Consider the following 17,557-nt stretch of genomic DNA (forward strand, 5'->3'; position numbering starts at 1 on the left):
TATATTTGGTTTAGATTGATTTCCAGTCTGTTTGGGTTATAACCGATTATTAAATCCATCATAATCAATAATTTTTGAATTTTATGCAGCCAAATTTTGAAAAGTCATCATAATCCAATCTCACCTGGTGTAATTTGTTGAGTACAAAATGCCTTTTTCTCGGCAGAAATGGAGATTATCCACGATCGGAACAAATAAACCAATAGGCAGGTAGCTGACAGAAAAGTAGGCTTTCATCAATATCCTCAATAGTGTTTTGGTTTCAGATCCACAGGTGTTCATTAGTGTCTCGTTGAGATCCAGGACTCTAGCAGATCATCAGGTATCTGGATATGTCTGAAGAACGTCATAACGATGAAAAAGCTATAAGTCTTAAAATTATTTATAGTGTATGTTTGGTATGATCTTAGATGAAAAAAAAGCGAATAGAGCGAGGCTTCTAAAACTAAACGCGACCTTCCAATCCGGAGTACAAGGATGTTAAGTTCGTGAAAATCAAAGGGAGAGCGCGTACGCAGTCCCTACACTAATAAATTGTGCGTCCGAGTTTCTCACTTGAAGAAATCGCAGTGGTCAACCTCCGCGCAGTGCAATGCGGAGGCCTCGCCCTGAACCACCTCTCTGCTTGATCAGAGGACGGTCGGCGCCAGGTAAGTATGAACAAACTGTCACTTTTTCTATTTCAATCAGTAATTGCCTGACTTTATGAGGTCAGTTATGTTAGTTTACGACCCTTTATACTTCGATTTGCAGTTTTGAACATTTTGTCAAGTACCGTTTGAAAAATAAAACGCAGGTCAGGAGTCCATCGAACATCTTGATGTTTTTCTCCCTGCATTTTGAATACAAATTAATTGAGTGAGCAAGAATCACTTAGAAGAACTATATTATGACCATATTTGGTCAGATTACCAAATATGGTAAAGTTTAAAAATAAACTGTGGCATTTCAAATCTATGAGCAAGATTGAGAGCCAATGAGCGCTCTCGATATTAGATTGTTCGGTGAGTCATCGGCTTGCTAATAAGTGTCCAAAAACATTTGAGTTTTTACGTAATTAAGTACAAAGCTAACTACAACCATTCTCAAACCTAACTAAAAGGCGATGTTTACCTTAAAATTGTTGATATTGACAACGTAAATGAAAAATTGTCGCAATCACAGTTATCCAGACCTTCGATGTGATTCAGAAAGTAAAATTCCGTAAGGCTCAGAGTATTTTGTGTTGAGTCGTAATACAGAGACGTTCTAAAAAATTAAAATCTGCCGTTTGGTTTCAAGGATATTTTGGATTTTTTCCAATTTTGGGCTCTTTGTGTTTCCCATGCACATACCCCTACGGTTGATCAAAAGGGTTATGTGTGGACCCGGCAGAAACAAAAGAAAACTTTCAGCTGGTTGCCAAATAGTGAAACTTGAAATCTAAATCATTTAAGGCTCTCTGTAGAACACCTAAAACTTCTCGCCAATTTTATTCTCAAAAAATTGGCCTATCTTGAAAAACAGTTTAAATAGTCAACTACTGCAACAAGATGATAAACATAAACAAATTCGACAAGCAATTAAGCTTCCAACTAGCATTATTGATTGAAGATGTGTTCAAAGAAAAAACAAGATCAGCGAGAAGTAGTTTTTTTTATTGAGAAAATTGAAGAGTAGACAGAAGAGCTACAAAGTCATGTACCAAAATAATATCATTTAACAACTCACATCAGCTAGAAAAGAATTCTGTACAACAGAGCAAGCAGCACAAAATCAGAGGAGGGCAAACAATCTGCCGAGGTGGCCCAGTTTTATAAAAATCGAATCGCAAAATCTAATTGAGTTATATTTGTAAGTCTATAGACAAACCTTTAACCGCGCAATCTCAGAACTGATGAGAAAAACCTGAGAAAGCTAAGAGATTTGTGTTTTCTGCAGGAATTTCTTCGCGGTTCAGAATTAAGCTGAGTTTCCTAGTCTTATCGAGATATGAGTATTTATTTGCATAAAAACACTAAAAATATACCAACAAAATGAAGGTTACGACTACGCTCCCACTGGAAGTCAAGCCGAAATCCTGGTCGATCTTCACATCCACGACTATATAGGGTCAGGTCACATCATATGTTCTATAAAAACACTTTTTTTGTCGTACCGAAAAACACACTTGAAAATCCTCCAAATTTTACAATAGGAAATTACAACTTTTCCATAGAGTGAAGAACTCATGAACCTATTGACTCTTTTTGAAAAAAGTCATACTAATGTTAATTCAATATTTTAATGAGAACAGAGATAGTTGAATTATTCAGGCTTTCTGTTACAGGCAGCCTTGTTGTTAATTCATATTATCCAGTTAAGTGGTTTGTAGTTCAAAGTATCTGAATTATTAAACTGTTCAGTATCATAGTTAATAAATTACACAAAAAGCTTTTTTTCTGTCAGACCTCACAAAAATGATCCTTTTGCAATTTAACTTTTGAAAACTTGATAAAAAAGAGTATTTTTGTATACTATAATATGATCATTGATCCACCTGAAAACTTTCATTAACTAAAAAAAACTAAGCCTGGCGAATTTGGCTCAAATTTTGTAGAGAACACCAAAAACAAAAAACAACCCGTTTGAGTCTTTCTTTACAAATGCTTCTTCGTTGAAGTTTCACATTTTTAATTTATATAAATTTTTAAATAAAAAAGAAGTTTCATTAAAAAGGAAAAACTCGAAAAAGTTTACGAAAATGTTTAGCCACAAAAAATGATATGTTTACGTAATATATTTACGTAAAATAACACGACTGCTCGTATATCAAGGTAAGGCCCTGTATGTTCTAACTGTCCCTTAACTCATATCGAACAGTTTTTGGAAAAAGAAAATATTGAAAACGTACGAATTTAATACCACCATTTAGCTAGCCTCAATTTAATTGGCTAGACTCAATACAACTATTTTGTTGAGCGGGATAATTCACCAGGCATAAATAATTCGCGTTACGTTCTCAGTATTATGAATAATCTCTTCAAAGCGCGCATAATTTAGTCCAGAACACGGCCAATTTGGCAATTTTCAAACCCCAAAAACTTTACAAAAAATTGGAGGTAAAATGATTTTTTAAATTTGAACTTTGGAAGTCGATATCTTCGATTGGGTTTAAAAAGTTTTTTTGAAAACTATTATTTCGATCGGCGAAAATTGACTGAAAAAAAACCGCACCGAGCGTAAACATTCTGTTTCCTTCGAAAGTCGGAACAATGAATGACTTTGCAAAAATACTCTCATGCTGTGCAAGTATCACAGAACTTTCCGTCCACAACGATTGAAATGAATATAGCGGAAACAGAAGTTATATTTCAAAATCTCATGGTATTTTGCTTGAAAAATAGTGCCAATTATTTTGAAAAAAAGCACAAAATAAGATCAGTTTTTCTTAAAAAGAATACAACATCTTTCAACTTTTGAAATGAAAACAACCCACCTGAACCCCAACGCGTTTTTAGTAAGTTTACCAAAATTTATTCCTAAAAAACACAAAATGCGCCTTTTTTCCTTTCCAATTCGAGAAATGTTTGGATCAAAATTTAAAAAAAAATAAAGATTAAAGAATAACGAAACTGTTCGTATCAGGGCGAGGAGCTGAATGTTCAGACTGCCTTTTCAGGTCTATGGAGCATTAATAACGTATGAGAAAAACGTAATGCAAAAAAATAAACACATAATTTTTTAAAATTGAGATTTTTGCAAAAATCATCACCCAGCACTCCAGGTAAAGTACAAAGCGATAGATTACACTCCTAGTAACAAATCAATTATGGCAAATGTGCTTCCTTCGACAATTTTGGAACAATGTCTTAGACGGATGAAATCTGCGCTTAGGCGTTAATAGCGCGAAATATATCGCGCGTTAATTGTCCCAAATTGTCCAAAATGGCAATCTTTAAACCCTCACAACTTCACGAAAAATTCTTGCAGGTGAAGTAATTTTTCAAATTTAAGCTGAAAGTAACAATGCCTTTTGAATGATATTTGAGAATCCCGTCAAAAATAGGTAGTTGAAAAGTCAAAATTTGTCAATCAAGAAAAAACCCACCCTGAGCATAAAAGTTCCGTTACTTTTGTTACAAAAGTCGGAGCAATAAGACATATAACAAACACAATCGACGAGAACGACACCGATTTTTAGGAAATTTTCGATTCATTTTTGTCAGAAGTGTCGGTTTTCGTCATATATAATAACCAACTTTGAAATCTCGTCTCCACAAAAGACAGTATCACAGCTGTAGCAAAAACAATGTGACTTTTGTTCTAATCGAGTTTCGTTTCAAACATCTGTGTCTAAATTATATTGAGGAAAATAAAAGATTTTCCGTCTTTCATTTCAATAAATTTGAATCCTGTATCACAGCTGTAGCAAAAACGAAAAGGTTTTTGTTCTAATCGAGTTTCGTTTCAAACATCTGTGTCTAAATTATATCGAAGAAAATAAAAGATTTTCTTTCTTTCATTTCAATAATTCTGAATCCTGTACCACAGCTGTAGCAAAAACAATGTGACTTTTGTTCTAATCAATTTTCGTTTCAAACATCTGTCTCTAAATTATATTAGATGAGAAAATAAAAGGTTTTCCTTCTTTCGTTTCAATAAATTTGAATCCTGACTGCAGATTTTCCCCTTAAGCTGATAATCATCACAAATTTTCAGTCATTGTTTTGTTGTAGTTCTGTTACCCAAAAGTCTAAAATGAAGTCAATACATTTGGCTTTGATGCTGTTTTTTGTGAAAGAAAACGCAGCGTTATATAAGTGCCCAGGCGGATTCGAATCCAATCAGAAAATACCGGAAAAATGTGTGCAAGTGAGTGGACGTGTCATTACAAATTTTTGGGATGCACAAGATTACTGCAAAAGCAGGTAAAACTTGATGGAAAAACGATCAGTTGGTTGTAGTTTTCTGAGGAACCAAAATTGTTTATGGAATGATTTTTAGCTGATGAGGTTCGGAAGACAGTTTTCAAGACTTCGAAGAGATGAAAACCAAATAAAACAAGTTCATAATTATGCAGTATTGCACATAATACAAGGACATAAGAGATTATTGTGTTAATTGCTTACATAAGATTAGAGTGGACTCCCTTCCACTTTTAATTTTTCAACCTTTTAAATACTAGTAAGATTTTTTCATTCTTTAAAAAATGGATTTTTTTGAAAACTTTCAAAAGTTTTTCACTGAATTTATCGTCGGATATCAGGAAAAAAGTGTGTCGCCATACAGGCTGACCGGTTAGAATGTTCTGCTTTGAAAAGCAGACATTGAAGCAATAAACACCCGGTCCGTTTGAAGCCTAACAAGGTTAAAAGAAATAGAAGACTTTCAAATCATAGACTGAAAAAAAAGGCTTTTAATATAAAAAAATTTCAAAAAAGAGACTACTGAAAACTTTCCAAGGACCGGAAGATGAAACAGATATCTGATGAAACAAAACCTTTGAAGTTTGGAATTAGACAAAGGTACTTTGAATCAACCATAATATAACGCACTATAACCAATGTTGTATATTAACCACATAGTACCAAACACCAAAATTCAGTTTCATCACAAAACTATTAGGTTTAACAACAAAAACGAAAGCTAAACACTATCACAACCACTTTTAAATTGATAAATTAAGTTTCATATGATAGTGAATGTGTGACACTAACACATACATTTTTAAATTGATAAAATATTTTTCATATGATACGTTTCATAAGGGTGTATATTTCTATTGCTTGTCAAAAAAAGGCACCAATAAACAAATTTCATACAAAAAAAAATTAAAAGTTTCAGTCAAAGGTTTTAGGACACAAAAACTTGAAAACTACAAAAAAATAATTTTGGATCATTTTGGATTTCCTTAACAAAAGCTTTGACAACAATTAAAAAGTCTTAAGACGCTTTCATTACCCTAGTTCATGCTAATAAAATAATCAAATAAATAGTTCCACTTAGGAAAAACAAAAAACTCAATTTAAAATTGACGTCAGTACAATAATTTTAAGACTCAAATTAGTAAGCAAAGTCTCCAACTTCTTATAGTATATCACTAACATGAAAAGATTATATAATTAACTTATTAAAACACCATAAACCTAAAACACAAATTATAAGCACTTTTTTGCCGATACACTCTAGAAAAAGACAGAATTCTTCATCACATAAAAATACTAAATAATATATCTTAAATACCGCAAGAACGATGAATTCCTTCTAAATATCATCCTATACCAAAACAGAGAACAAAAGGTTGTAACAATCTATTATTAGAAACTAAAAACATTCCTCAACAAGATTTGAACTGCCCAAATACGTTACTAACAAAATGAATAAGATCTAAAACTCTTTATCCGTAAAAAGTATTAAATCTATAAAGTTTTTTTGATCTAAATAAATAATTATATCTGCAAATTGATGTAAAATGCTATGACAAAATTTTATCAAGTAAACACAACATAAATTAATTTGAAAATAAAATTTAAAAAATTATTCCACAAAAATTATATAGTATATCACCAACATCGAAAAGGATCAGGTCACTTTTTTGTCCAAACATCCAAGCAAAAACAATAATGAAATAACCATCCTTTCCAGCAGCGATACCCCAGAAGTTTTTTCTAATCTAAAAAAGCTTAATCGACCTTATATCACTACTTATATGTTCAACAAAAACAATATTCATCAAACCCAGTAAGCTTCACAAAACTTAGTTAGATTCATTTGATCCTCATATTTGATCAGAACACAATACAACTAAATTTTTTTTCCTCTACCAACCAAATATTAAGTAAATTAGAACAAAAATGGTAAACGCAGTCGCATATCCAGATTCAGCTCTCAAAAAAATTACCAGCTGAGGTCCAAATGAAAATGCAAAAGAATTTCTTAATATAGTGGAGAAAAAAAAAGCGTTTTCTTTGGGCACTAGGCCAACACGCCCAGGTGCCAATAAGAGCACAAACGGAGAGCTTTTTCGGTTCAAAATTAAGAAATCCAGTCGCTCAATGATATCAGGGATTAGCAGCAGGTTTAACTTGGAACAATATAAGATATCAGTTCATAAAAATATTCACTGATGATAAACATAAGTATAGAAGCAGAAAACAGACAACCGGAAGAACGTATCAAAAGTTGTTACTTACATAGAAAAATGACCGCAGTAGATTGAAGATGGCCTAATCTAATTTTTGCTGATGATCAAAGAACAGCAAAGAAAATGGAACTTTTTCTGCGTGGCTTAAATGTGCGAGGCTTAAAACGAAAAACACCTCCATTACTAATTCAAAATCCACCCGCAACTTGGCAACAATTAAAAGATCACGTAGCTACAAAATACTTAAGTTGTGCAGTAACTAGTTTATTGAAACAAAAGATTTTATTGAAACATCATCTAGTATCGTAGATAATGAATTGAAAATGGAGGGAACAAAGGCTCAACTTAAAGAACTACAACGACTAATAGGGATTATACAGATTATGAGGTGAATTTTTTAGTTTAAACTAGATCAGTCTCCGTCCGAACCAAAAAAAACCTTATTGTCTTTTAACTTATACCAATATCTTGTCAGAGAGAAAAACTTAAAATATTGCAAACTCAAGTTTTACTAGAAACTGGAACAACGTGTTTGGTCAATTTTGACAGTTAGAAACAATATTGCGAAATTCAGCCTCTCTAACTGAAAAAACCTAGATCAAACACAGTTGATGTTAAAAGAGAAAAATTTAAACTTAAAGGTTATGAAAAAATTTGAATCTACTTTTGGTACTAACCTTATTATCCGGTAGAATTTAAAGCGTGGATTTCAACCAAGGACGGATGCAATCTAAATATGTTAGAAATGGGTTTAATTTCTCAATACTTTAAATCTGAACACTTTTTAAGTTCTGAGTTAAAAATAAAAATACTCAGTTATAAGAGTACCTTTATATTCATAAGAAGCAAAGTCTATCCATATCTAAGTTTTAATCAAAACGTACTTCCTGATCAAAACATAACTATTGCACCAAAATTATGCCGCGTTTTTTCAATTTCTCCAGGATGCAAAGTTTATTAACCGGAACACCTTTTAGAATTGACAAGTCCTTGGAACAAAAAGGCATGAAAGTGCATAATACAAATTGTAAGTATGAAGAAAAATCAAAAGCTATCATACTCAAAAATCCAGAGAACGAAAAGTAACCATAAGCAAAAGTCCAATAGGCAAAACGTTTGAACTTATCGAAACAAAAAAAAGTTTTTTCCTGCTTTAAAACAATGATATTTCTGATTTTTTTAAAGCTTCTATAGTCCTTAAAAATTCGTTCCTTTTACCTATTGTTTTGTCTACTGAGCAGTAAATTTGAATTTTTCTTACGGAGAAGTCAAAAAACGAGTATTCCTTATTTTTTTATTGGTTGTCACTAATTAAGCGTTTTTTGTGTGCTTCTGTTGGTGTTGTCTATTCAAGCAATTGCGAGAAGCAAAAAACTTACAAAAAAATCGCCTGATTTTTACTACAATAAATAGCGATTCTGTATGATACTCAAAAGGACATGCCAAAAATGCGTAGACGCGGATTAAATTTTCTCTCGAGATCAAAATTAGTCTAGTACGGCATTAATTTTGGACCATCCTCGAAATCAAGTAAAAATAGAAGGATCGGAATCCAATGGTTGAGACAAAACTTCGAGATCAAAACAAATGCAAAAGAAAATGCAAAAGGCCAGGAGCTTGAAATGAAATTGTACTACGAGTTTATAATCATTCTGTACTCAGCCAGTTTAATCACTGGAAATTCAGTATTACAGTTTAGGTAATGTAACAATATCCCACCTTCACTAAAGAGGATTCAAAAAAGAAATTTTTGATGAAAGAACTAGCCAATGTACAATTCTGCCAAGTTAATTAGCGACATCGCAAATCTCTTAGGGCCCAAGTAGGGATTGATGACAAAAATTATTTGCTTTGTAGTTATAAAGATACAAAAAGCAAACTAGAAGTATTCCATCAAAAGGAAAGTATCATCTCCTTATTTCCCAACACCTTGAGTACAATTTTTACCAGTATTCATCATCATACAATGGGCGAACAAAACTTTTTGACCCAACCCGCCGCAAGTATATGGCAGCATTTATTGATAGCTTTATGTAGCTTTTTAATTTTCATGGTTCCATTTTCTTTTAACCAACGCAAAGGATTGTTGGTGGCTACATGCAGTCTTCGAGTTTTTTATGATTCGCTCCTCAAGATTTTGGCCAAATTACAATTAAGTAAAGGAAAATTCACTACACGCAGGATTCAAACCCTTAAATATTTCCGACTAACAGATTCGACCTTTTGGAAGTTGCACTGCATCTTTATCATGATTGCTTACGTAAAATCTTACATCGAAATATTCAAGACGAACTTTTCTGTTGCAAAACTTTGAACATGGGTTGGTGCAGAGGCTTACAACCGAAAAGAAACTATTCCACTTATCTTATGGAATATGATAGCGTTTTGTATTGGTCGTTAACTTTTCTTTTTTCGATATTTCATTTTGATTTGATTCGAATTCCAATCTTTTCTGTTTTTTAACAAATAAGAAAAAAATTTGGTAAACTGACAAAAAAAACATTTGTTTTTTCTTGCCTCACAGCCACGATTACAGTTTTCAATTCTTTCGTATTTTCTTCTAGTGAATCCCAACCAAAAGTGTATAACTGAAAGAATTGTTAATAATGTTAGGATCAGGAAGAAACTGTGAAATTAATTTTTCTTCTCTACTTTTCATCGTGTTGGGTTTGCGTGCAACGCAAAGAATACTAATGTTTGACTTGAGAGGGACACAAAATCAACCATAATTAGCTTGTGTGTGACACATAGACTCCACAAGTTCAACTTCTTTAATGTAAAGAAAGTAGAAATGTGTAATGAATTGCTTATGAGTTTGAACCTGTTATAGTTTGGAAACTCTCAGTTAAAGTACAAGAAATCCTAATTAAAAAATAAGAAGGTAGCAAAATTTCACTGCTATTTTGAACATCGAGAACAGCACAAACATAACTCAACCTATCAGTTCAAAACAGAATTGCATCCTGGATTCAAGTATAACCAAATTCGAGACAGCGAGTAGCGGTTGAATCAAATCTTCTATGACATCAATGACAAGGGTGAAGGGAAAGATCTACAGATATTCAAAAAAAAATGATCAATTAAATTTATTTCACTTCGTTTCGTAACGATTTGAAATCAACTTCATGTATAATGTCTTTTCAAGTAATTAAAATAAGCCTATTTGACGATATATAAACATAAGTTGACACAATTGTAAATATAAATATCGAGCAACTGGCTATCTAATGAAGGGTTCGAGTTGTATTTTTGCAAATACTACACGGACATAAAATATTGTTGTTTTAGTTTTTTTACATAAGATTAGAGCGGACTCCTTTCCACTTTTAATCTGTCAACCTTTTGAATACTAGTCCGTTTTCTTTTCAACCGTTCAAACTGGATTCCGTCTAAATTAATCATTTTTTTTCTCACAGACTGTTTTTTCAGATATCAAAACGAAAAAAAATTGTCGCCATACAAGCTGACAGGTTAAAATAATCTGCTTTGAAAAGCAGACATTGAAACGGTAAACACCCGGTCTTTTTGGAGCCAAACCTAGTCACGAAAAAACAGAACAATTTCATATCATAGATTGAAAGAATAAAGGCTTCATAATAATAAAAAAACTTCAAAAAAGAGACTACTGAAGTTTTTCTTAGGACCGGAAGAGGAAACAGAAATTTAATGAAACAGATTCTATGAAGTTTAGACTTAGACAAAGGTACTTTGGAGCATTCTTGTTTTAAGATTAGACCTGTCTAAAATATTCATAAATTTTTACTCGACTCTCTTTTCCACTCGCTCAGTCGAGTTAATTGTTCCGGAATAAATTTTTTTTTGTTTCTTTTTTTAAATAAATTTATTAAGATACGATCTTCGTTTTTTATAAGTTCCCGAAAAATAAAAGCAGCAACACAGATTTAAACAAACTGATGACCTAATACTATGATCTAAAAACTAGGTGTTGATCCAATCCCTGTTGGTACTAAAGACAGTTATTCATTAATTGTTCAAACCATTTAAATTTAACTAAACATTACATAAATTCACACTGTTTTGTAACTAATTGTTCAAACTATAACTATTGTCAGGAAATTTGACGATCATAGGTGAGACTAAGTACTTAAGCTATATTACTAGTCAGTCAACCAGCAGTGACCGCTTCGTAAAATTTATATCTCTTTAAAAAAGCAAGAAGAAAAAAGCGTGTACAAGAATTGGGCCATTTTTTCTCTGAGAATTAATTTAGCCTTTTTAATATTATTTTACCAAATCGGTTTTCTGAACTTTTTGTTGAATATACTTCAGATTGAATAATTTCAATTGCATTGGGAAAAAGCAAGATCACAGGGATATGAGTAGAATATTCTTCTAGACAGTACTAAAAATTTTTTCCGACTTTCAAAAACCTTGAAAAATGCATTGTGTTTTTGGGTGAATTTTTTTACCCGGAAAACATTTGAACTTAGTCATGTTTGACGCATTTTAGTTAATCAGTATGAGTGAAAACTAATTCAGGTGACTCATAGAGCAGTCAGAGTTTCCAGGGTTTCGCCCTGATGCAAGTAGTCTAGTTATCATTGCTCTACTCTCAAAAAAGCAATCGAAAAACCATACTGCCCTCTACCTGGTCTCAAATTTTTGTGGAAAATTTTGAAGGATTATCAAATTTTAATTTTCAAATTTTTTATCCTCCTCCTAATTGAATGTTTCAAGTTTTTTGAAAATTTTTTGAAAAAGACAGTAAATTACTATGATCAATTGCTGTGCCTCAATTCAGATTTTGAACGCGGGCTAGTTCGCTGCACAAAAGTAACATGTGTTTACACTCTCAATTTCACGGATAAGTTTTTAATTTTATGGCAATTTGGTCTTTTCTAAAACCCATGATCTCTCAAAAACCTTGGGAAAAAAATTTGTGCTGGAAATTAAACTCAGATGTTGATATCGTCAACTGAGAGAAAGATTTTCATTTAAAAAAAAATTTTACCCAGTTGACGAGGGCAACATATGGGCTTAAAACTTTCAGCTTGATAATAGCAAATCGGGCAAGATAGGCTTTTTCCGAATTTTATTAACGTATAGTTTTTCAAAATTTTTTAAATCAAATTAGTCGAGAACAATTAGAGGGCTGCATAAGTTTTACAGGATTTGGCACTGATGCAAGCAATTGCTTTGGCTTTCGAAGGATGTAACAAAATTTTGTGCTGGTTGTTTTAACTCCAGACATCTTTCGTGTTTTCAACTAAATTTTTTCGACCAAAAGAGTAAGCCATTTGAAAAATATCAACACCTGAGGCTCAAATTTACTAGAGAGGCAAAGCGGAGATTCGCACCACTTGCAATAGCAGAATCACAAAAAAAACTAAAGACGTTGAGAAAAACTAAATTAACCAAAACTTTCGTATAATACGAGGAATGACACGTAGGGCTCAGCTAAAGCTGGATGTGCGTGTTTGATATTTTTGAATTGGTTGTAAGGTTGCGCAACAAAAAACGCAGTTTCAAAATTGGACTTCGTCGAAATTTCTACAGAAACAAATTAAAAGAGAGAAAGATTGAGATTTTTGGAAAAACTCCAGGACATAACATTTCCAAGACATAACAAAAAAACGCCGCTGCCGGAAAAATGTGCGCAACTTTTTTTTTCGATTGAATTTTTTATTTCAAATTTGATAGGGTTGTTTTTAAGAAATATCAAAAAATTCTTCTGAAAAGTAGTCTAAATTCAAAAACTTGGTAACTTTTATCTGCTAGAGGCAGGTCATGGCTGGTAAAGTAGAGCATTTTCCTGAAATTGGGTTTCGCGAATAAACACCACCGGAAAATGGGCACATTTATTTTTGAGTAAAACCATAAACCTTCTAAAAAAAGTCGAAGTTTTATAACTTTCACTTGTTTGAAGGCCATAACTTTTTTAAATTTTTTTTGAAAATTCTAATAGTAAGCTTCCGAAAACTTGTTTTGTTGTGTCAGTTAGACCTATAATATCAGACCTATAATATCATATTAGACCTATAATATTAGACCTATAATATTCGACCTATAATATTAGACCTATAATATCAGTTTTGGTAATACATTTCTGAGAATCAAAGTGTTTCATTTCAAAAAATTTGGGAGTAGACTCTTATGCAGAAAATATTTGCCCAACCTGTAATCTTGATTGCACCCAAAAACCCATATTTGGCATTGGAGTTCGTCAGAACAGTCAAAACGTTTCAAAAAACGGTCAAAAAAATCAAAACTCTGACTTCTCTGAAGAAGATAATTTTTTGTGTTTACAAAACTATGAGTGGCTGCTAACGCAGGCGAGTTTCGCATTACCCGTTATCTCAATTGAACTCACAACTTTAGTTTTGGGATGTTAGTTTGCGAGAAAAATAAAAGAAATAAAAAAAACTGCCGAAAAATCAAAAATTTTACTGTTCACAGAAAAAAAAAATTTTGTGAAGAAAAAGTTTGGGCGTAGCCGCTTATAAAGGGAAATTTTTCAAATCCGTTCTACTCAGTGATTGAAAATCTCCGACTTGTTAGGTTAATTTTTGAGAAAACGATTTAAAAAATCAAAAAAATCGGTGAAGTTTTACACCCACAGAATTTTTGGAAAGCTGTACACACAGAGTTTTCAGTTACACAAGGGTGTAGGTGGTCTTTTATTGACACACGTTTTTTGAAAATCGATAAAATCTTTTTTGAGAAAAAAATGTTAACTTTTTGCGAAATGTGATACAGTTTTCCAAAGTGTCTCAAAAAAGTATACTAAAAAGCCCAATTCCAAACATTTTTATAATATCAATTTTTATCGAAAATGAACTCTAAGCAAACACGCTAAGCAAGAAATTTGAAATTCAAAGTAGAAAGTGAACAGTTTTACAAAGCGGATAAAGACCGATAAAAAGTTTAATGTCTCCCTGAACTGAAACTACCCTGTAGTAATACCACACACCCAATTGAAAATAGTAACTTAGCAACAAACAGTACCCACAAATAAGTGATTCATCTGATTTTGATAAGCTAATTTTTAACCCGAAATAAAAAAGTCTATATTTCGATTTGATAACGCTTGCTAATCGCAAGCATAAACATTGTAAAAAAAAGTCTGAGCATCGTTTTAAATCTATGTAGCGGGTACGAAATCAGAAATGGCATATCCAATCAAAGTAAATTAAACGGATTTAGCTTTAATCAATTCTCTCAGATAAATCAAATTCTCTCAAGAACCTAAGTGTTATCAAACACTAAGTTGACCGACAGAAGCGCAGAGCGTCCAAAACCAAAATTGTTGATGATTACGTAATTGGCTCCAAACCAGATCTAGCATTACCCAGCTAGATTACCCACAAGATATCCAGAAGATAAATAGCTGATCTTCCTTATTAAAATATTTAACAATATAACAGAAAATGCTACTCAATCTGGTACCACATTTGCCTTACTAAAGAGAGGACTAAAACTTTCCAGTGCATTGCACATTGTGACCCTCTTTGTTGTTCTTGTCTCAGCTGCCTTCTTAGATGATGTTTGAGTGCGACATTGCTTCTACTGATTTGTTGGCGGCTAGAATCTTCCCAGAATATTTACAACCCCGCACCGAAGTTTCATGAGTGATACTCGATTATAATGGATTTTCAAAATGTTGTCTATATAATCGATTATCATGGCAAATTTAGACCACGTAATCGATTTTTAATTCATTATAATTGATTATTTTGGAAAAATTTTAAATCCGTTATAATCTATTATAATCCATTTTTGTTTTCAATATTTTCCATTAATTTTTGTACATAAAATCCATGAAAATTGATGAAATTTTGTAAATAAAGACTCGAACAAACACGTTCATCCAGGGGTGGCCAATATGTAGTAATTTTCCAAAAAGTGCCCCAAAAACAGCTTTTTTGACCAGTTCCTCACGTCAACCCCCAACCCACGACGTACCCACCCCCTGACGTACCCCTATCCCCCACGTACCCCACAAACACGACGTACCCCTTACCCACGACGTACCATCCCCCCTATCTAGTTAGGGGACATCTAACTGATTGGGTTGACGTCCATAGAAGAAAAATGCTTATCATACAGTTTCATATATGAAGTCTATGGAAAAAATGCTTATAACAGAAAAATCATACAAAATTTAAAAAGTGTTTTAAAATTTTTTAATGAACGATTTTGGTCTACTTGCCTCTTTTGAAGCTTTCTAATCATTGAAAAAATGATTTAAATTTTTTTATAAAAATTACTTATCATACAGTTTTCAAATATGAAAATTGTATGATCTGCATTTTTTTCATAGACAAAAACACAAAAACAAAAATTTGACGTAAAAAATTTGCAAACCTTTTTTGGCTGCAAACTTGCTTTCGTGCTAATATATAAATTTTACGAAAAAAAATTTGCTTGCATAATTTCACTTTTTGTATTTATAACGTAGTCCAGGATGACTTTTTCACCCAAAAAATCCATAAATCACAAGAAAGTGTTTTTTTATGTAAACACGTTTATTATCTTTTATTTCATTTGGTAAAATAAAAATAACTTTGTAGAAAAACAGGCCTTTTTTCTCAATCATCAAAACAATCAACTAAAAATTATCTAGCCATATTTACTTTTCGGTATATAATTCCATGCAAAAATGTTCAAATTAACTGTTATGGCTAAAATCACCAAATGCAGTTTATCTGCGTGGTAACTGCCAGTTACACTCTGTGTTGTCTTATGACAAAAAAAATCCGTGGTTAGTGCTTCGGTTGAAACACAAAATTTCGAAACAAAAAATTCTTTTATTTTCATTTATGGAGAAAATGCTTATCATACAATTTCATTTCTGGAAAAAATGCTTATTTTGCTATTTTCATACACTCATTTTTGCTCTATGAAATAGTATCAAAGAGTATGATAAGCATTTTTTTCATAAATGAAAATTGTATGATAAGCGTTTTTTGTGTGGGAGTTAGTGTGGGATCTAGAGGTAACTTTTTGTAATTTTTCATAAACCCGATTGAAAATAGGAAAAAATGAAATTAAGCGAGAAAACAAAATAAATAACTTAAGTTTAACAAAATTATGAAAAAATGATTATTTTGGAATTTTATTGCTTGAAAAATATTATCCTTATAATCAATTTTTAATCACTTATAATCGATTACTTTTGTTATTTTATAGAGAATGACACTAAAAATCCAATATAATCGATTATTATCCATGAAAATTCAGTGCGGAACTTCAGAAAAGGCTACTCAATCTGGTACCACATTTGCCTAACTAAAGAAAAGACTAAAATTTTTCAGTTCAATGCACAGTGTGACCCTCTTTGATGTTCTTTTCTCAGCTGCCTTCTTAGATGATGTTTGAGTCCGACATTGCTTCTACTGATTTTGTTGGCGGCTAGAGTCTTCCCAGAATATTTACAATAAAACTCCTTTTCGACGGTTTTGTATAGCAATATACAAAGTATACATAAGTATACAGTAGTGTACTATAGTGTCACGCTTACCCACTCTGCGTGCTGTTTTATTTTTGTCCGAAGTTGACTCATCAACTGCTTCGGCGACTTTTTCTAAAATGGTGTCGATCATCTGGGTAGCTGTATTCACTTGTGGGTTCATTTATATTCTATGAGCATTCGGTTGTTTGGCTATCGTTGCTCTCGCAGTGAAATGACGATTGAACTACAGTTCTATGCTCTAGGTTTTTGGTGATGTTACTGTCGGAAATTGCGTTTCAGTGGTGTTTGAAATAGTTGTCGCTTCAGTTGCCTTATATCTTTGTCTCTCTCCTCCATGGGATGACACAGTGCATATCCTCATATCTCTTAGGCCCGATCGCTTGTCTCTCCCTCCGGTCGTAGCATCGTTCCAGTCACAGCTTTCTTTTTTCCTTCGCCTTCTTTGTCTATTTCTTTCATTACTGGATGCTGCTGTTCCAGTAAGAATCTTGTCATCCGGCCAGATTGGCAATATATATTTTATGTATAGTTCTTTATTAGGCTTACTGCGTTGAGCTGGTCAAGTGACCTTGAAAGACAATGCTAAGCAATGAATTTAGTGAACTGTCAACAGATGATAAAAAAGCTGTTTTAAGAATCACTTGTCTTATTTATTATCTTATTTGTCCTCCAGGGTTACCTCTCCACTCCGTTCGGATTCAAAATTAACATCGCGCATACCTACGGGTAGGACATGCCGCTGTCAGCAGGATTAGCAAAAAACCACTCAGCATTAACTCCTTTCGGGAGAAGGCATCAGCAGAGCCTCCATTAGAATGGAGCAAATGGGTCGCACTGGTAGAACTCGCAGTTTTCGCAAAAGACGGAATAGAGATCCAAAATCTACTACGTGAAAAAGCCCCGATTACTCTGCCAACTCAATCAATACTGGAAATCGAAATACAAGGAGAAACCCATGCACAACGGAGAAACTGAGATGTAAGAAACCAGGAAAAGAGAGTAGATTGGGAAAACAGATG

General features: G+C 32.8%; 1 protein-coding gene and 1 non-coding gene across 3 annotated transcripts in view; one reads left to right on the forward strand and one right to left on the reverse strand.

The window, feature by feature from the left end:
* Positions 1-17,557, forward strand: part of LOC134843953 (NADH-ubiquinone oxidoreductase 49 kDa subunit-like) — a 286,758-nt gene that overhangs the window by 175,748 nt on the left and 93,453 nt on the right. The window lies entirely within an intron of this gene.
* On the reverse strand, positions 499-658 carry LOC134845331 (U1 spliceosomal RNA). The gene has a single exon (XR_010162746.1). It is a non-coding gene; the product is annotated as a U1 spliceosomal RNA (small nuclear RNA).

The sequence above is a fragment of the Symsagittifera roscoffensis genome, chromosome 4 (assembly GCF_963678635.1).
Source record: "Symsagittifera roscoffensis chromosome 4, txSymRosc1.1, whole genome shotgun sequence".
In the NCBI taxonomy this organism is placed as follows: Eukaryota; Metazoa; Xenacoelomorpha; order Acoela; family Convolutidae; genus Symsagittifera; species Symsagittifera roscoffensis.